This window comes from Lynx canadensis, chromosome D1 (assembly GCF_007474595.2).
Source record: "Lynx canadensis isolate LIC74 chromosome D1, mLynCan4.pri.v2, whole genome shotgun sequence".
NCBI classification, from domain to species: domain Eukaryota; kingdom Metazoa; phylum Chordata; class Mammalia; order Carnivora; family Felidae; genus Lynx; species Lynx canadensis.
In genome coordinates this window covers 78,799,536-78,821,822 of record NC_044312.2, presented here as the reverse complement: position 1 = coordinate 78,821,822, position 22,287 = coordinate 78,799,536, and the positions used below count along the sequence as shown (strand labels likewise).

Genomic DNA, 22,287 nt, shown 5'->3' with positions numbered 1-22,287 from the left:
TTGCTTCATGTTTACAAAAATTTTCACTGGCTTTGGTTCTCAGACTAAATTACCATTTAAAATATATTTAATTCCGTAATTAAATCGTACATGTATCATTTTAATTCAAAACATAGGACTTATTAATGTAAGATTGCAAACGGAGACAGAATTAGGAATAGGAAATACTTTACAATAGGAATGCTTTCTAAAATCGATCACATGATACATATTTTCCTAACAACGTGTTAGCATCTCTATCACCCTATTTCACATGGACTGGAGATGTAAGATTCAATTGTGACATCCCCTCTTTGATTGATGAACGCATCTGAACTACATGAAATAATGATGGCTTCTATTTATTCGACATGTAAATGTACTAGAAAATCACATTATCTTTTATTATTATGTCAGTTCCTCAAAATAGGTAGGCTTGTATCTCTTTTCAGATGGAAAAACAGAGAGGGATAAAAATCAAGTACCTGATAAAAAGATTTTATCACCTAGTGAGGAGCAGAGGTGCACTTTATGCGCACATTCGCCCAAACCCAAACCTCTGTTTTTCCCCTACCTGGCCTCTGTTGCCTTTCTAGGATTTATCCCTAACTTCTATAAAGAAATACAGCCCATTTATCTAAGCAACAGCTGTTGTTTCTGTGCAGCCCCTCTGACGGATAAAGAAAACCAAACCGTGGGGAGTAATGACAAACTTACCTTCAAAATGCAGTGAAAAGTCTCAAGAGTCAGCTTGGTTCAAATGCTGGCTCTGCCTTTTAATGTGCTTTGTGATGATGTACAAGATTCAGAAGCCCAAAGCCCTAAGTCTTCCCATACACAGACCTGACAAATAAGGTTAAATGAGCCTGTAAAAACAGAGATTATGGTCGGTAATAAAAACTATACCCATCTTCTTTTTCTGACTCTTCTCTAACTGCCTCGCACCCTCCTCTTTCTCCTTTAAATGTATGGGTAATCGAGTAGGTCTAGGAACGAATGGCAGCTTCAGTTCTGTTTCGTGATGTTGGGGAAGTCACAGCCTGCCGGCATGTCTGTTTTGACATCTGTAAAACCAGAATAATAGCCTACAACTGCACACCATACTGTGAAGACAAACGCAGTAACACCCACAAAGCAGACTGAGCTCAGGGGAAGGCAGGAACCCTGTGCAATAAAAAGTAATGGCAGCAACCGCATTTAAAACTTTTATTTCCAAGATATTCACTAAGGAGATTTGAAAACCTGCTGTTCGGGACGTAGTGTCCTTTCATGAGAAACAAACGTCTGCCCGTATTCATTCACGTCCAGGTCAGCAAAGGATGGCTGTAGTTTAATATACTTGTTGCACCCTCTGTAGATTAACAAGGAGCCATTGGGAAAATAAACTGTGTGGTAATGGTGCTGGCAGGAAATTCAAAAAGCAAAACAAACAAAAACAGCAACCCCCCCCCCTCCCAAGGCCCATTCTGTGCAGTTATCTTTCAGCTGACAGCATGTTTTACTGTGAATTTTATTGGCTTTACCCTAAGCTAGCTTTAACCACCTTAATTGGGAGATTGTGCCAGCATCTTAGATGTCACTTTGCCCGACAACAGGTGTTCCTAATACGCCATGCCATAAGTCCCCCGGTGTCACATTCGATCGGATCTACTCTTTCCACGGAGCTCGGTAATTAGAAATTGTGCAACATTTCACACTTGATTTGAGATTTAGAGTTTTCAACAGTCTCCCAGAGGAGTACTGTCAGGAATAGAACGCTTTCAGATGAAATCGTTTGCTTAAAACAATGCATGCAAAAGCATGAGACACACTGATTAAAGGCAAGCGTTTTTACATTTCTTTAGTTTTAGAAATGCCTCAGCTCTCATTGCTCGGCATGGCTGTCGACGTTATAAATGACCATGAATATATCAGCAAGCCTTTCTCCCGCTCTTGCTCAGTGCCCCTGACAGGTTCTGGGGAATGCTAAACTGTTACAGGAGACACATTTGCAGCTCAGCCCGGGCAGTGCAGCCAAGCAATGGGAGTGTGCTGGGGGAGGACTTTTGTCTGGGTGTCACTCTTTGATTGAAAAAGAGCACATAGCAATGACCTTCTAACTGTCCTGGCAATGAAAGAATTACCTGGTGTGAGGAGAGTTAGTAAAATATTCCTTTTAAAAGAGCAATATAATAGCAGAGTAGAAAAGGGGGACTAAAATTAGAGAGAAAAGAGGCCAGTCTTTCAGGAGAACGCTTTGTCCCTTTCAGAATAAAATCTTTTAAAAACACACATCAGTAATCCACCCAAGTCAAACACCACCCATTGTTCAATGCCTTACAACCTCAATGGGCCTTTTTTTATTGTCCCCCCCCCCCGTCAGATTTGATACTGATTTTTTTCTCCCAGTCAGATTTGATACAGATTTGACACTGACTTGTCTGTAGAATCTGGTTTTCTTGTTTCAGAAAACTAATGAAAAGTGATAATAAAAAGCAGAATCCTATTTATGAGGCTTGTCCCATTCAGAGTTTTCATGGTGTCTCACACTCAGTAAGTCTTTGGGGGGCGGTGCTGCTGCTCTCCCAGGGAGACAGACTCCTGGCTTCTCTCATGCCTTCCAAGCACCATCCTTCAGAGCGCTGTGGGGCTAATCCTCCAAAAGATTGTCTGACTCCCAATTTCTTTCCAGATAAGGATGTTCAAGGGCTTCCTTCATCCAGTCCCCAATGCTTCACAGTCCCACCTCACCGCCCTCAAGCTTGCCTCCTAACATTCGTGCCACATGATTGCCTATCTCTACCCTGCATTTCCTGTTTCTTTTGCTATACACTGTATCTGCAATCCTTTGCCTTGTGTCCCCATCTCCATGTGTCTTTGTTGTCACTTACCCCACCTCTGCCCCTTAAGCTTAAATGAATTGCTATCTGTTCAGAAATCCCATACAATATATTCAGATGCTTCCTAAGTCATTTCATCACATCTTCTCCCGTGCATAATCATACACTGTATCATACGTAGGATAACGTAGTGCAATACGATATACACTATATAATACAAAATATCATATAAGATAATGTATTTGTGCCATATGTTTCCTCAAGGTCTAGATTTAATTTGGGCTTATGCCTCCTCTATATAGCACCTCCCAGAGTCCACTCTATTCAGTGTGTACTAGATAACCTAAACAGATACCAAAAGGAATATCTATATTCTCATTTCACTGATTCTCCCTTCATTGGTACAATTTTCCTCTTGATTTGTTCACAAATGTCTTCATTCTTCTGGCTGAAAATGACAAGGTTGCGATGTGGTCTAGACAGAAGGCAAGAGTGAATAAATCCCAAAGAAACGTTGAAGTGTATTGTGGCAAAATGGTTGTTGAAACTGAAAGGCGCCTGGATTAATTTATCCCATTCTTCAAGGTACCAACTCCTCCAAGGAAACCTGCCCTGATCCCTCAGGAAATGTTGCCTTTACCCTGGAATTCTGTGGACCACACTATATAAAAATATCACAATTGTGTGGACATCAGCACTAACTCTCACAAAAACTGGGACTATATTTTTAAACCAATGTTGGTTAAGAAAGCAACAGATTTTCCACTATTTTGTTCTTATTTGGAAAACATGCCATTGCCTCCTGTCCACCCAGAATACTATGTAAATTCTGTTTTAGGATTTAACTAGACACACATCAATTATCGAGCCTAAAACCCAATTGTAATCCTTTGCAACTCCAAACAGCCCACAAATAAAAGCTTTTAGAAAAAGAAGTTAGTCCTGTCATTTGAATTCTAACGTTCTCAGTCCTTTTTCATTCAACTTGTGAAATGTCTTTAATAATAAAATTCTGTTTGTGTCCCTTTCTTTATTTGTATCTTTTCATTTCAAGAGTAGTGCATATTATTTAAAGGATATCAGTTTTATCTTGATAGGTCTCAGTTTTCTCATTTTCTATGTACACATCATGATCCCACCTGCTTCTTTGGCTCCTGGCCATCTTTCAGCTGGTGGAAATCGGCTTTCAGAGCATTTGTAAATGACCGAGTTCCTGCTCTATCTACCTCACTATGCTATTGTGAGGATTACATCTGATAATGTGAAAGTGCTTTGAAACTAGAAAAGTCTTATACTAATCATATCATCTCTGAATTGTGGGTCATTTGAGACTGATGGCACAATCTTAATGGTGCCAGAATCACCGACCTTTAGATCAGTTAATTCCGTGAAATTAAATAATGTGCTTTGTTTCAACATTTGACCCAGTTGTTCATAGCTGGGATATAAAGTGTTCTGAGGTGTGTGTGCATGTGCACGTGCACGGGTTATATAGAGGAGGATGTTAACCTACTACAAAGTAAGTGCAACATAAAAAATCAATGTCAGTGATGACAACCTTATTTCTCAGTTGTTTAACCTGATCCAGGGCTCAAATTCAGATGGTACAATGACATGGACATGCCAGTTGTTAAATATTACGCTTTCATTTGAGTTAAAACTCTCCACTGCTTCTTCTTACTCCTTTCCCCTAGAACCCTGCCCCATTGCCAAGACAACTACTGTTCTGATTGGTCGGTGTCTTGATAAATATTTGATATTTGCCTTTTCCTAACTGTGTAAGTAGAAAAAAGGATGAAAGAGAAAACGAGATATGGGTTGCTCCTAACCTGGCTTGAACTTCACAGAGGAGGGAAAGAAAAGGGATGAGCTTCCTAACCGGGTCGTTTCTTTCAGATCTCTACATTTCTTATTTTCCAGTTCCCATTGCTGGAGATAGACCCTCCTGGACTGTTGCAGCACCCTAATTCTTTCTCTAGTCTCATAATATGTTCCAGTCTCCTCACGCGAACTGCCATTATGCATCGCTGGCATCTAAGGAGATATTGCCCTTCCTAGGTGCCTTTATTTACGCCCCAGGCATTCAGGGTGATACTCCTGTGTGTTCCCAGCATGCCATAGTCTCATCCTAAAGCGTGTATCACTGTGTACTGTAATACATTGCCTTTTTACTTGTTTTTTATCCCCAAGACTGATCATTCCTTATCAAAGTTCCCCGGCACTCAGGGAATGATCCACAAATGAACGAATAAGTAGGCTTCATGTGTTGAGATTTAGCATACGAGACCATGTGTGACCATTAAATGCATTTGATCTTGGTTAATTCCTGTTTCAGGCACATAAACAGTGATACTCAGAGAGAGTATCACCATTACACAGAACAACTGTCTGGATTTGAGCGGAGTCTGTCTGATTCCAAAATGTGTATCCTTGCAATGGCCTCACATTGCATTTCAAGTGAGGAATAAATCTTTCCTTTCCCACTGAGCCTCATAGCCCATGGGCGTTTGTGGTTCACCGAGCAGCCCCATTATTCTCTGACTCGGTTTTCTCCACTGAGATTTGAGAATTTTTTTAAACCATTTCTAAAGTTTATCCCATATGAATCTTTGCAACACAGATTCTGCTCTGTATCCAGCAATCAAATCAAAAGCCACTGAGGTTTGGGATTCTCCAGGCCATTTGTCAAAACGATTCTTGGGCTTGAATGCTTTATGCTCCAGTATTCTCTTTCTTTTGTTCTTTTTTGGGCCTGTGACATTTTTTAAGGCTTTACTCTTTGAAAACATTTTACAGTTCCCATTGTTTGCGCAGATGTATCGCACAATAGAGTGGTGTGGTAGCTGCCTTTCCAGCTCTTCCCCTTATCTGATCTTTCACATTGTGCCACACTTTTTTTAAGTGTTTATTTATTTATTTATTTATTTGAGAGAGACAGAGACAGAGACAGTGCAAGTGGGGAAGGGGCAGAGAGAGAGGGAGAGAGAGAGCATCCTAAGCAGGCTCCACACTGCCAGCGCAGAGCCCAACACGGGACTCGAACTCACGAAACTGGGAGATCATGACCTGAGCCAAAGTGAAGAGTCAGACACTTCACCGACTAAACCACCCAGGCACCCCTGGTCTTAGTCTTCATCAAATTATCCAAGAGAAAGTTTTTTTTAGAAATGTAACTTGTACCTGGTGTGGTTTATAAATTGGTATTTCTTCTACTCTTCCTAAACACGTGACCTCTTTTTCAATGCCATGGAAAAGGCCCACAGACTTCAGGCAGGTGGGTGTGCCTGCCTAATATGTACCACAAGGCTGGTACCAACGGCTGCTCAGCCCTTCGTCCAGATCCTGGCCAACCCCCAGCTGGTAGCCTCTCTTGGATAAGTTACAGTTTTTTGAACACTTATGAGTTTTCTCATATGCTAAGAGGAAATAGAAATAATAATCACCTTCTTGGGTTGGTAGTAAAAATAAATGTACCTTACTTGACTTAGCCCTGAAGGAATTTTAGTAAACTGATTTTGTATGTAATTCTTTTAAAATAAGGAGATTTCCGTTAGAAATTAAAGAGAGAGGGGCGCCTGGGTGGCTCAGTCGGTTAAGCGTCCGACTTTGGCTCAGGTCATGATCTCGCGGTTCGTGAGTTCAAGCCCCGTGTCGGGCTCTGTGCTGATGGCTCAGAGCCTGGAGCCTGTTTCAGATTCTGTGTCTCCCTCTCTCTCTGACCCTCCCCCGTTCATGCTCTGTCTCTCTCTGTCTTAAAAATAAATAAACGTTTAAAAAAATGTTTAAAGAGAGAGAGAGAGAATATAAATGGTTTTGAAAAAAACTCTTGGCAATGCTAGTGTATTGTATTTTTCATCAGTTTCCAATGCATCCTAATGGTGTATGGGAAAGAATTCCCAGGATTCTTACTATCAATGTGTTTTTAAAAAGCAGGGAGTGGTTAGCAGAAAGGAAAAACAAATTCTCTTCTATAGACTCCAGAAAAGAGAACAGCCCAGCCTACATCCAGACTTTAATCTGTGAAACCTGTCAGGCTTTGGCCATGTAAGATAATTAAGTCTTGTTTTAAACAGTAAGCCCGTGGTAAGTTTTTATAGCAGCAAATGGAAAATGAATACACCTACCTTGTTTCACCCACCAGGAAGTATGCTTCATGTGAACAGGAACTGATCTAGTGGTCACCATATTTCTTGTGCCAAGAATAGTGATTGGTACATAGTAAATATTCACTAAATTGTTGATGAATTTCAATTAATAGTTTTGGATTAATTAATCATTTTGTCAGATTCTACATAAAGACTTTCAAAAGAAAAATGTATCAAATAATAACTGCTTACATTTTGTAATTCAACAAGCAACTTTCTGTGTTATTTGGTTTTATTTTAGGATAGAATATGAATGAAGTACATGGTGCATTTAGTATTATTTTTAATTTAAATATTGGGAAACTGAAGATCTGAGATGTGAAATAAACTTTGCTGCTTCAGGCAGGTGTAAAGGGGCAATCCTGTACTCCAAGTCTGGTATTTGGATTTCAAATCCTTCTGAGCATTTAGGGATTAATTAATTAATTTGTATTCACATTCATCAATAATCGAGTACTTAAGAACTGTGCAGCACACTAAGAACTAAAACAAAGTAAATAAATGACCCTGCCTCCATAATTCAGAACCTAGGAGCCAATACAGACATACAAATAATCACTCAACATAATAAGATAAAGCTCACAGTTAAAGAAGGCAGATTCAACACAGTTTTCAATGTCTCTCCAGTTACAGTCCCAAAATGGCAACACAGAAATAAAATATGGAAAAAACTAATAACGTCAAAGCAAAGTCAAAAGGACTGAGCACACAAGGTTGCTCCGTCGTGTGTTTTCAGATAGAAGCGAATGAACAGAAGAGGTGACTCCTGTGTCTGGGCAGAAGTGGTCACAGCTCCAAGTGTTCAAGGAGATGGATCCAGAAATTAGGGAACTGCCAACAAATTCCTGCAGAGGGTCAGACCTGAAGCAGCCCAGGTACGACAGAGGAGGAACAAGACACAAGCTGAACACAGGGACACTAATCAAGAATCTGGATCTATCACAGTTTTCTTTTGCATAACTCTCCTGTTTCGAAAATATAAGACACTAAAGTACGCACACGTGCTTTGACAGACAGCATCGGTTCACTAAAACAGTACTTTTTCCCAATTCCTTTCTTTCTCTCCTGCCTTCACTCTTTAGCCTTAAAAAATTGCATACCTGCCCTTCCCGTTCTCTAAAGCATTTGGGGTAGCTTTGTGCAACCAGTTTGGCTGATGAATTCCAGCCAATAAGATCAGAGTGGAAACCTTTTGGAAATCTTTCTTTTTTTTAATTTTTTTTTAATGTTTATTTATTTTTGAGACAGAGAGAGAGAGACAGAGCATGAATGGGGGAGGGGCAGAGAGAGAGAGAGACACAGAATCGGAAGCAGGCTCCAGGCTCTGAGCCATCAGCCCAGAGCCTGACTCGGGGCTCGAACTCACAAACCCTGAGATCGTGACCTGAGCTGAAGTCGCTCAACCGACTGAGCCACCCAGGCGCCCCTGGAGATCTTTCTAAAAGGATGTAATGTATGAAACAATGGCAGCATATTTACATGACAGGATACAGAGGAGAGAATTAAGAATACATTCTCCTGATATTGCTAAGCTTTTAAACCAATGACAGTAACTTTCTAGTTCTAGATTTCCTACTATGTGAAAAAAGTCACCCCTATTTCCTTAAGCCATATATAGAAGTGTTTTCTGTTACTTGGAAGCAAAAATCATTCCTAAAATTTACATATACATAGATTTAGTAGAAACTCCAAAAGATGTATGTATATGAAATCATGAAAGAGAAGAAAATGTTGAGCCAGTTCCTGAGCGGTGGACTCAGGAGCCCAGGTATAGATTAGCTTTGGACAGGAAGATTGAGGATGTCTGTTTTGCTAGGACAGAAAGGACAGGTTTGATGATGAATATAGGTTCAAAAAAGGGTTAAGGGAGGGACAGCATGCTGAGAAATCTTTTGCCAGAAAACCTGAATTTTACTCTGTAAAGTAGGATGCAAAGTCGTGTGTATGTGTGTGTGCGTGTGCGTGTGTGTGTGTGTGTGTGTGAGAGAGAGAGAGAGAGAGAGAGAGAGAGAGAAGGCATGTGCCTGATGATAGATACTTGTTTGGTGGAGGGTTTGAGGAGTTAAAGAGAAAGTGACATTTGCAGCCACAGTTGAGGTGGCTAGGAATGGAAGCTGACTACAATCATGGAGATAGTTACAAGCATTGGAGACCCACCGTGACTGCATGGTGATGACTCAGAGGTAGAGCTTTGCACATAAGAGAGCTGACAGTGATAACCACAGGCGCGTGTCAGAGGAGTCTATGCAGTACACCAGGAGGGGGAACAGGGATGTATAGTGTAGAATCAAGGACGTAGAAATCAATTGTTGCCATAGTGTAGTTTTGAAACATTGAATAGGATATGTAAGTTCTTGAGTCTCTGGTTCTTCAACTATACAACAGGGCAGTAATGCCTACTTCAGAGGGTTATTATCTTGTTGCATGAGGTAAATTTTATTAAAGGCTCAGTAGCAGACCTCACGTATGCAGCACTTTTCATTATCCTCTAAAAAAGAAAGCTGGAAACGCATGTGGTCCTGGCAAGAGTCGGGTTTCAGTTAAGGTTAAGACTATCAGAAAAGAACCTCTAGTTTTTGGATTGTGCCAACAGATCGCTAGGAAAGAAATTTAGGATAAGTTATTGCAGCTTCCCCCAGCATCATCTGGCTTTAAGACACTGGCTTACAAGCGGGAGAAACAAATGGAAATGTCTCTCAACTATGAAGTCTTAAAACAGATTACCAATTAGAATTTCACAGTGAGTGCAATTGCATTTTTTTTTTTTTTTGCCTTTAGACATTTCATCGATACATTCTATCGCCTTGCCTGCTGGAAGACTTTCATCAAGGAGAAGATAACCTTTTAGATAGTTATAAGGGTGAGTCAAGAGACCAGCAATCAATGAATCACTCAGGCTTTGTAAATGACACGGCAGTTTCATGATCTCTAACCTTTATTGCACAATAGATATTTGTTAGGAAAGATAAATAAAAGAAAGAAAAACCATTGTGAAACTACTCTAGTGGTTAACAGTGATAAAACTACATAGTATCGTGATTATTAAGATTAATAGAAGATGACAACTTTCTGGTAACTCTGATGACTGTTACATCAGTTAATATTTTTTTTTTCATTTTTAATGTATTTGAACTTTCAAGCCTTGATTCATCCTGGATTGTGTCCAAAAATCAAAAGCCCACAGGAAATATTCTCCATGTTTATGTGAAATAACATGAGCTACAGTACGTTGTTCCATATAATCCAGAAGCATTAAGAGGTATTAAAGTATCTGAATTTTAGTGTTCTTCTAGGATTGAAATTTGTTTTTCTAGTAAGTAAGCAAGACATTTATTCTCTATTTCATGGATAACGGAATGACACATTAGAATCTGTGCACATTTTTACTGTACCTGAGAATTTTATTTTTTCCTCAAAGCCAAAATTGTCCTTTTTTTGAGGAAGAAAATGAAATATCTACTTGTTAGTCAAAATACAGTCAATTATTATTGCAATTATTTTTTATTAAAATTTCCCAAGACATGCTGATCTCTGAGAAGTCTGACATTTTGTTTAGTTAACACTTATAAAAGCCATTCAAAACAGAACTTTGAAAAACATTGAATCTCAGAGTCCAGAATTAAATGGGGTTTGGTAACGTTTTTGGCCTTTGGTTATTCAACTAATCTAAGGGAGAAAGAGAATAAATCAATTCTTCTGTGGATAGGTATGGCCAAGCCAATCAATCACTGTTTCCAGTTTTCATGTTACAAGTTGTTAATACAAAGACACTAGAGACAGGTGCTCTGTATTTAAATATTACTCTGTGAGCATTATTTAAAAATAGATGTCAGTTGGGTTATTTTGAGTAATTTTAGGTTTATAGAAAAATACAGAATAGGCAAAGTATTCCCATGTTCCCCAACACCCTTCCTCTGGTTTCCTCTATTATTAACATCTTGCATTATTGTAGTACATCTGTTAATATTGGTGAGTACTCATGCATTATTATTCATTAAGATCCATAGTTTAAATTAAGGTTCATTCTTTATGTTTAACATCGTATAGGTCATCTATTCTCTTCCCTTCAAAGTCTGGGCATCCACATATCTTTTTAGTGTCTCCGTAGTTTTGCCTTTTCTAGAATGTCAAATAGTTGGAATCATACACCACGTAGCATCATCAGATTGGCCTCTTTCACTTAACAATATGCACTTAAGTTTTCTCGTGTTTTGTGGGAGCTTGATGGCTCACTTTTTTATTGCTGAATAATATTCCATTGCATCAATGTGCCAAGTTTGTTTGTCCATTAACTTACTGACGAGCATCTTGATTGCTTCCTAGTTTTGGCAATTATGAATGAAGCTGCTCTGCAGGCTGATATTCATGTTTTTGAGTAATAAGTTTTCAACTCATATGGTTAAATATCATGGAACATGATTGCTAGGTCATATGGCAAAATGATACTACGTTTTGCCAGAAATTCTGCAAAACTGGGTTACAAAATGACTGTGCCATTTTGCGTTTCTGTCAGTAACGTACAACAGCTCTTGTTGCCCCACATCCTCACCAGCATTTGGTGTTGCCAGTGTTTTGGAATTTTGCCATTCTAACAGGCATGTAGTGGTATCTCACTGTTGGTTTAATTTGCAATTTCCTAATGACATATGATGTTAAGCATCTTTTCATATGCTTATTTGCCATCTGTTTATCTTCTCTAGTGAGACTTCTGTTCAGATATTTTGCCCATCTTTTAATTGGATAGAATTGCATTTTTAAAAAAAATATTTGATGCCTCAGGACAGACATAGACAAAGGCAATGATGCGAAAGCCAGCAAGATTTGACCAGGGGTAATGGAAGTCTGTGTCAATAAAAGGAGGTTTTTTAGCCATGGTATAATTTAAGTGAGAGCTGTTACCATGTCCATTCAGGTTCTGTTAGGTGTAAGAAGACGTATTCTCAAGTACATTCCAATTGTTGGAATGAAGAGATTGACCCATTTTTCTCTTGCTGTAATCAAACATTTCAGTGTTTAATATTTAAATCACTCCTCTTGCTTTAATGAACAACCTTGTGTTAAGAATTCTTTCATTTATCTTACAAGTATCTATTAAATTGCTACTGTGTGCTAAGTACAGTTTTAGGTTGAGAACTGTAGTGATGAATCAGACAAATGTCCCTCAGTTGGAGGAACTTACTGTAAATTTGGAAGAGTCAGACAATTAAGTAAGTGCATAAAAAATAAGACAGTTTTAAAGAAAGAAAATGAAAACAAGAGAATGAATAAAATAAGATAGGATTAGTGAGATAGAGGCTGATTAGAAGGGGCGTCAGATCAGAGAAGGAGCCTCTGAGAAAGAGATATTTGAACCAAACCTAGGTTAGGAATCAGAGGTGGGCAGATGGTGGTGATAGGTGTAGGTTTGGGCTGGAAGAGTGCTTTCCAAACCTGAAGGAAGAACAAGTGGGAAAGCCACGAAGTAGGGCCGAACTTGGCCTATTTGAGAAATAGAAAGCCAGTATAGCTGAAGCGCGATGAATGAACTGAGTGAACTCTAGGGACACCTTGCCCAACTGCTGATGGTTTTCAGGAAAACAAACGAACAAACAAAAGCACATGAAAACATTTCAGCTACAAAATAAAATCTTGTACTACTGCTAAATTAAAACTTCAGAGGAATTAAGCAATGAAAAGTTTATAGTATCACTCTCCAATAGGCAATTCGATATTAAAACAAGAAATACCAAACCATAAAATAAGTATATGGAAGTCTAACTTAATTCTGATTTTTCCCTGGATGGCTATTATGGCACACACTAAAATATTACCCAACCTGTATTTCTCACCTCCATTCCTATTAATATAACCTAAAATTTGTTGGAGATTGCAAGGTCCTAGCTTGCTATTTCAGTAGCTATTACCGCGGAGAATTGCCATATGACACAGAGAATAACAGTAAGTCATCAACAAAATTCAGATGGTAAATTGTGGGAAATCTGTTGATTTCCTGATAAAAGAGCAAGAACAGAAGAGATTGCCTTCACTCCCATACCCCTTCTGCCTTGAGGACTTTCTTGGTGTATCCATCTGTAGCAGCTATGTTGCAATCATTAGGCTATAAGCCAGGTTCTCTGATAACACCACAGTGCAAATGAACCTAGACAAGTAACAGCACATCTCCCGAGGCCTGGTTAGCTGAGAAAGCAGTATATGGCTTCAATGTAGTCAGGCTTTCTGTCTTTGTCGCTCATACATGTTCCTAATTGCTAGAACTATTTGATGATTTCTTCTCTAATCAAATAGCAAAGGATCACTTTTACTTTGAGGGGTGTGGATACACTCTGTACTTGTGCTCAGTATAGTCACCCCGACTTCAAAGAGCACAAACAGGAGGAAGCCACGTGCACTGAGCTCTTACCAGGATCCAGGGGAAGCTCTTAAAGCCAGATGTATTTATCACTTCAGCATCACTATGAAGCTGGTGCTCTTAACATTCACAGTTTATAGATAAGGAATCAGAAGTTCAGAAATGCAAAGTAACCAGTCCACAGCCAAACACCTCATGAGTGGCAGAGTCAGGGTCTGAACCCAGGTTCCAGGGCCCCTGGCTCTAATCATTCTGTAGGACTGTCTCCTAGAATTAATGAGCCATTTCTTTACGTAAGATTCAGTGGACCAGACCAATGAGATTTTATGTACAAATTCTGATTCCTTCAGAGTTGATATGAAAAAGGATAAATTCAAAGTGACTCTACATGTACATATGGTACATGTACATGTAATCTACTACTTGTACATATTAAGGTTTAGTATTTATATATATGTTTTTATCATGGTCTTTATAATGAGTAGTTAATAGTCTCGCAGGGGAAAAAGTGGACTCAAATAGCAGTCTTGATGGAGTGCCAAGCATTAGCCTCACTTGAATTAAAATGGCTAAGTAATATATATTTTTTCTTTTAGAAAGCAATTTTAAAGAAAACACTAGCAGATTGTTATGAGACGAAATTAGCGAATAGTCTGCTAATAAAGGCCATTGAACAGTGTGTGTTTCTGTTTGTTTTGGAAACTGAGAAAACGTTTGTACACGGTCACCGCAGCTGTTCAATGTCTTTCTTGAGCTAGAGGTTCCCTGTTGTTGTGGCATAATTACAGAGCCCTGTGTGCCCAAGAACCTCAAAACAATCTGCATTTCAAAGGAGCTCAAGAGCCCAGCAATCTGTCAGTTCAAGCCCATACACTATTCAAAGAAGAAATTTGACAGTAAAAAGTCTTTACACAAATAAGAAAATTGAGTTACAATAAAGTTAAGAGAATTAGTTCATGTTTCACAGGTTATTCTGTTACATGGATTTTAAGAGGAAGGCATCTCTTTAACCATTAATACTCATTAACGAAATTTCTCATGAGTGTATGAAGGCAATTAATAATGGCGTTATTGTACCCCTAAGAGCCCTTCCTATTGCTTTTATATTACCAGAAACAATGCCAATACATATCTTTACAGTTGTGTTGATGGTGGTACAAAGTACTCTTTTTATGGAGAATACAAAATATCTAAACTCATATACTGATAACCTGGACAAATTTCACACAATCTCAGCATTCAAACTGAATCATCAAGTATGTCAATGATAAGCAGCCTGTTCCATTGAGGTATCTGCTTGATTGTGACTCTCAGAGAGGCTTCCTTACCCCTTCAGAAAATAGCAGCCAGCCCTCATTTTCTCATTTCTTCCTTCCTTTATCTTCAGAGAACCTAAAATTGATGTATCTGTTTTTGTTTCCATACTTACCATCTTTTATCCCTCTAGAATAAGTCTTTGTCTATTCTCTGCCATTAGGATGCTGACCAGGGCTGGACTGATGGTAGATGCTTATTAAATGTTTGCTGAAATAACTAATGAATGCACATTGCTGATTTCTTCTCTGAACTACTTATTCAACGATACCAAATAGTCATCATGTCTTACTCATCCCTTCAGGTGAAATACAGACATCATAAGGTTTAACAAGCATTCCCTCTGGAAGATGTCCCCTTCCTTCTCCTGTGTGATAGCATAGCATATGTAGACAACACTACAAATATATTTACTTGTCGGATTAAATGCTTTTTTCATAATTATTTTGATAATACAAGTCCTTGACTCTTGGTTGAAAAAAACCCAAACATTATGCGTATTATATTTTATTCCAATATAATGTAACTTAACAAGGACTATGTAATTATTACACAAGATTTCATTTTAAAAGTTTAACATAAGGACTGCAGCAATCTTCACTGGCATAATAGTTAAACCCAGGTGGCACATAATTATCTTCATACTTTCTTATCTTTTTGTAACCGTAATCCAACAAATTACTTTAATTAACCATAATACTAAGGAGAAACAGGAGAAGTGATTAAGAAAATAACTTTCTAATGGAAGCATTTACTCTTATCCTTGACGCTGAAAAATAGATTTACGATGAAAATTACAAGACTTTCTCTCCGTGGGCTGAGATATAAACCCTCCTTTGGTACCGAACACTTAACAGAATATTTAATAAGCTATCAGAGGATAAAACAGAACTTACTAAATGAGAGGTTTCCCACACTCACACCTGAGCTCTTCTGCTTCTCTATTGAATCCTAGAGAACAAACCTTCACATTATAATCCAGAGGGAAAGGTACCTCTAGTCAAGTCTGAGAATCTGCCTCATCTACTTTATCATCACCCCTTGACTTGTTTCAAGTTTCACACTTTACAACAACTATTCTTTCCAATTAAGTGGTTAGGTGTTATGACTACTTCAAATGTTTTTTTTTCTTTTCTTTTCAAATGAGTGGTGTTTTCACATTTTGCCTGTTTTTGAAATTTATTTACTTGGTTTCCTTTTGATTATTTCAGTGATGGCAATGCAGATGAAAATCCCTTTGCTCTGATATATTTAACCGGAGGATAATGGGTCTCATCTAATTTAAATCAGTACTTTCAAAAAGAAAACTTGATTTGTCTACAAATGCATTGATGATTCCATGGTTTATTTGATTAGTTTTGCACCCATATCTACATCTATGTTTAATATAAATTGAAATTTGTCTGTAATTATGACATTTAAAAAAACAAACATGAGGGACATCTAGGTGTCTCAGTCAGTTAAGCATCTGACTCTTGATTTGGGCTCAGGTCATGATCTTATGTTTCGTGGGTTCGAGCCCTGCATCAGGCTTGGCACTGACAGTGCAGATCCTACTTGAGTTCTTTCTCTCTCTCCTTCTCTCTGCTCCTCCCCCATGTATGTGCTCTCTCTTAAAATAAATAATAAAAAAAACACATGAATATGAACCCCTTTGATTATTTTAAAACTCATCTTTTGTTGTCTTCATGGTTATTAATTCAGTTTTTATGTATTATATAACAAAATAGCAAGGTGAGAGCAAGGGTTTCAGTTTATTACAGATAAGTACCTCAGCACAAATAACACATTGCAAATACTCTTTTTATTCATAGAAATAAAATATTCAATTACACGTAATTACTCTACATTGTATGTCACAAGTGCTCTTTTAGGAATCAAAAACATAGCATTAAGTTTGAAACTACTGTGGTGGGTAACATAGTTCAAGTATGTTTGTCTAAATTCTCCTAAATGTTGCTCATACTATTAGATTCAATTGTAAAAAGAATTCAACTATGGAGTTCAAAAGGAAAGGTTGTCATTATTTTATTTAATGATTTACAGACATAGCAATGCCAACAAACATCACCCACATCTTTAATGTGATAAATAGGACAGATGCTGGTTAAGATATGTTAAGCCTCCTTCTGTGTGTCATGTCTTACGGTCTACATCTAGCGTTATAAGCACAAATGCCTACAGAGACCAGGCAGAAAACGAAAATGGTAAGTTCAATTAGGTGCAAACATTAAATTACACCACCGTATGAATTTGTCTTTTATTTTCTACTTTTTATAGAATTCTGGAGAAAGAAAAAAAACTTCACTGTAGAAAAGGAACAGTGCAAGCACCATGAAAAATAGCGACTCCTACTTGGACCTAGTGGCAGGGAAATAATAGAGCGTAGTAATGGACATAAATGATCAGACTCTATGCACATTATAGAAGTAGTTCTAGTTCTAACAAGGTTAACTGTCTGTATACACACACACACACACACACACACACACACACACACTTTTATAGTAGGTAATCATTAAATCATTATATTACATGCTTATATATGTATGTATATATATTCATACATATAAATATATGTATATATAGTACGTGCACACACACACACACACACACACACACATTGATGTAACTATTTGACACCAAGTAGAGATATCAAATAAGCTTTTAAGGGAAGAAGATTTCAGGGAAGTGGTTCCATTTATGTTAATTTGACAGCACTCAGCCCAGAGGGATGGTATTTAAAGCCATAAATGAGATTATCTACACCCACATGGACCAATATGGTAGACTTAGCCACAAAGGGCTTTTGAACATTAGAAACATGAGTCATCTGAATTGAGATGTATGGTAGGCATAAAATACCATAGATTTTAAAGACATTGTGTGAAATAATAATCTAAAATACCTCACTAATGATTTTATATTGATTGTACTTTCAATCATGTTTTAATATGTTGTCTTAAATAAAATATATTTTAAAATTAAAATTGCCTATTTTTACTTTTTATACAATTGTATTAAAAAAACAATTTTTTTGAGAAAAAGAGTGTGAGCAGGGGAGGGGCGGGGTGGGGGGGACAGATGATTCAAAGTGAGCTCTGCACTAACAGCAGCGAGCCTGATGTGGGGCTCAAACTCACGAACCAGGAGATCAGGACACTGAACTGTGGCTGGTTTGACATTTTTGCTACATAGTCCCAGTTTAGAGTATGAAGGTAGAGAGAAGAGAGAAAAGCTCCAATGACTGACCCATAAAACTCTCCTTTAATTAGAGGCAAGGTATTAATTTCTGAAACACAAGTGAATATGGTATTTGAAGGAGGAGAGAATCAAATATATTAAAAAATGTCGACAAGTCAAAATTAGAATGAAGAAATGACCACTGCTGTTAGTGATTTGGAGGTCATTGCTGACTTTGACAGGGTTAAAGGGTTAGTTCAGAAAAGCTATAGGGATGAAATCTAAATGGAAGTGAGTTCCAGAGAGGTGGGAGAAAAGGAATCGAGTGTGAACAACTCTTAAAATGGATCAGAGAAATCTTTATCCATTCATGTATCAATGGACACTTGGGCTGCTCCATAGTTAGGCTATTGTAAATGATGCTGCAATAAATGTAGGGGTGCATATATCCCTCAGAATTAGTGTTCTTCTATTCATTGGGTAAATATCGAGTAGTGGAAGTACTAGATCATAGGGTAGTTCTATTTTTAATTTTTTAAGGAACCCCCACACTGTCTTCCACAATGGCTGCATAAGTTTGGATTCCCACCAACAGTACACAAGGGTTTCTTTTTTCTCCACATCCTTGCCAATACTTGTTGTTTTTTGTGTTGTTGATTTTAGCCATTCTGACAAGTGTGAAGGGATATCTCATTGTGTTTTTGATTTGCATTTCCCTGGTGATGAGTGATGTTGAGCATCTCTTCATGTGTCTGTTGGCCACCTGTATGTCTTCTTTGGAGAAAAATCTGCTCGTGTCTTCTGTCCATTTTTCAATTGGATTATTTGTTTCTGGGGTGTTGAGTTGTATCAGTTCTTTATATATCTTGGATACTAACTCTTTATCAGATATGTCATTTACAAATATCTTCTCCCATTCAGTAGGTTGTCTGTTAGTTTTGTTGGTTGTTACCTTTGCTTTGCAGAAGCTTTTTAATTTGATAAAGTTCCAATGATTTATTTGCTTTTTTTTATTTCCCTTGCCTCAGGAGACATGTCTAGAAGAATGTTGCTACAACCAGTGTCAGAGAAATTAGTTGCCTGTGCTTCCTTCTAGGATTTGTGTGGTTTCAAGTCTTATATTTAGATCCTTAATTCATTTTGAGGTGTTTTTTTTGTATGATGTAAGACTAATTTGCTTCTTTTTATTATTATAAGAATGTTGCATTGAGTAGCATTTTGACTGAAGTTTTATTTACATCTTTGATAATTTTATTAGGATAAAGTATAAGAAATTATAAAGAGAGGGCATATATGTATTTATATAAATTTTAATAACAATGTGAAAGAGTTCAAGAAAAATATTAGACCAGATTTCACTCTCACTAACAACACATGGAACTGCCTCCTCCAAGAAGTCTTAAAAATAGTCGTTATAAAAAACAAAATGAGGGGCGCCTGGGTGGCGCAGTCGGTTAAGCGTCCGACTTCAGCCAGGTCACGATCTCGCAGTCCGCGAGTTCGAGCCCCGCGTCAGGCTCTGGGCTGATGGCTCAGAGCCTGGAGCCTGTTTCCGATTCTGTGTCTCCCTCTCTCTCTGCCCCTCCCCCGTTCATGCTCTGTCTCTCTCTGTCCCAAAAATAAATAAAAACGTTGAAAAAAAAAAAAAATTTAAAAAAAAAACAAAATGAACAAAAAGTGGTTATCATGATTACAGAGGTACTCCTGTAAAAAATAACTACTACAAAAATATTTTGAATGTTTTCTAAATTGAGAATTTGGTGAAATTCCTGAAGCTTATTCCAAGAAAAATAAAGACTCTTCCAAAAATTTGTACTCAAGATAAGAAGGTGCTGTGACTTTGGTCTTAACCCACTTTTCCCATTTTTATATACTGAGATTCTAGGATGAAAATAAACCGGAAAACATTTTAAGTCACTTCCACACAATCTCATTGTATTTGAAGTATGTGAAATTGAATGCAAATACAAAAAAAAAAGACACAAAAACATGCTTTGTAATTCACATGAATATCCCTTCCTTCATTGTAAGACCAATGGCAATAAACCTGAAAAAGGTTTGGCCTCTCTGTTTCAATTTCACGATGGTATAATTAAGTTATTGATCTGTGTTGTACCAACTGAGGCCTTTGTCAGAAAGTAAAGCAAAGATTGGTCTTTGTAAATATATGTAGGCAGTTAGAATTGTAATTATGCATGATTTCAGTTATGGCAAGCGCTTGAATAAGCTGAAAAATGTCCTGAGAAACAGCTGTTTGTGTACTGATACAGGGTTTCATAGTTTTCTAAATAATAGAGGCACAGAGACTATTGTGGATGTTGACGTGGGAAGAAAAGTGGAGTAGGGGTGATGAATTGCTCAGCAGGGTTGAACATTCAGGGCCTGGTGATTATAATCTCTTTAGAAGGGACACTTAATAGGATATTATACAAAGTAATAGTGTAACAATTGGTGAAGTAGAAGTTAAAATATTGCACTTTACAAGACATATCATGAGAAAATGTGTGCCAAGTAAGGTGTTGCATTGCTGAGTTCACATGCAGTGTAGGGAATTTCAAGGGGATCATTTGCATATTTTTAAGAGCTAGAGGACAGACTCCTTGTTTAGAAAATAGTACCCAGCAACTGCCAAGTGGAGTTGGCTACATCTAAAAGAATGTTTTGCTTTTGACCTGCTGGAGTCATTTTCATGTGTGTTCTTAGAAATCTCGGAGGTAAGAATAGGAAGAGTACTTTTTGAATGTCTTCTTCTTCTTAGGCACCCTTTTAGTTTAACTTTGTGTAAGATGTCACCTGTAATCTGTTAACTCCCCTCTGGTTGGAATTAATTCCCATCTAGAAAACAAGGAAACTGAGGCTCTGGAAGATTAAATAACTTTGTTCCCTGTACACAATTCATGGGAGATGCTGATATTTTAACAAAGTAGTACAACTGAACAAAACAGTGCCCAAATCTAAAGTTCATCCTCATTTTTTAAGCCATGAAGGTGTAACATGGGAACTTGTGATGATTTAAGATTTTATTCCATCGTCACACTGAAATAGGTATTAACATTCTGTTTGGCCTCTGCCCTGAAATAGGAGAACTTCAGCTTGAACATAATATTCCTTAAATATGTTCAAACTTTGCAGGACATTGACATTTCAACCTCTAATTGGTGATGCACATCTCAAAACAGAGTCCACCACTGCTATCAAAATGAAGTCTAAGCATCTTTGTTGCCTGTTTTCGTCTTCTGTCAAGTCACCCTGAAATCCTAGCTCCAGACATGCTCACTCACTTCTAGTCACCTAAACATGCCAGGATCTCACCAACCTATTCTGTTCTCTATGCCTGAAGCACCCCTCACTCTCCAATCTCAAACAACTGATATGCACCTTGACTTCTTAGTAATTTTCTACCCAAATCCTTCTCTGACATTTGTAAGTTGAAAGCACTGCCCCCCCCTTTTTTTCTGTTCCTATCACATTTCAGATTCGGCCTTTTGTATCATTTAATGTCCTATATTTCAATCGTCTGCTTTCTTCTCTATCTTTCTCACTAAACTTCAAACACTTTAAAGGGTGGGGACATCTCTTAGTCATTAATGTAATCTAATTTGTTGAGACCTTAATAAATAATAGATACATTAATATATAAATTAAGTATAGTTTAAGTATGTTAATATATAGTAGCTATAGTACATATACAACTAAGTGACTCGATCAAAGCTATTTACTTGCCAAAAGAAAAAATCACGGTCTGAAAAATGAACTGTCTATATTAAGGGCTCTACCATGTTAAGCTGTGGGTCACCCAGACTTAATACCTCAGAATCATTAATTAATGAATACCTAATTTGACAGAATCATAAAAAAAGAAAAAGAAAACAAATAAAAAAATCTAATATTCATAACACTGACATAAAATTATCATTAACAGAGAGCTATAATTATTATAGTTTTCTGCCATATATGTATTTGGAAAGTTACGATCATAACTTACATCCAATTTTATATTTTATATTTTTGGAGCTCTCTGAGGTATTTTATTTATTTATTTTTACTTTAAGCTTTTATTTTAATTCCAGCTAGTTAACAGAGTGTTATATTAGTTTCCGGTGTACAAAATAATGATTCAACAATTCCATACATCACCTGGTGCTCATCACAAGTTCACTCCTTAATCCGCATCACCTATTTAACCCATCCCCTCACCCACCTCCTCTCTGGTAACCATCAGACTGTTCTTTATAGTTAAGAATCTATTTCTTGCTATGACTATCTCTGTCTCTCACTTTTCCCCCATGAACAATTGTTTTGTTTCCACATATGAGTGAAATCATATGGTATTTGTCTTTCTCTGTCTGGCCTATTTCACTTAACAGTATATGCTCTAGCTCCATCCATGTCTCTTCAAATGGCAATATTTCATTCATTTATTATGGCTGAATAATATTCCATTGTATGTATATGTATACACACACACACATATATGTGTGAAGATGTGATATATGTA

At 37.5% G+C, this 22,287-nt stretch overlaps 1 pseudogene; it reads left to right on the top strand.

Annotated features, from left to right (window-relative positions):
* The first annotated feature begins 975 nt into the window (after nt 1–975).
* Nucleotides 976–22,287, top strand: part of LOC116738360 — a 35,773-nt pseudogene continuing 14,461 nt past the window's right edge.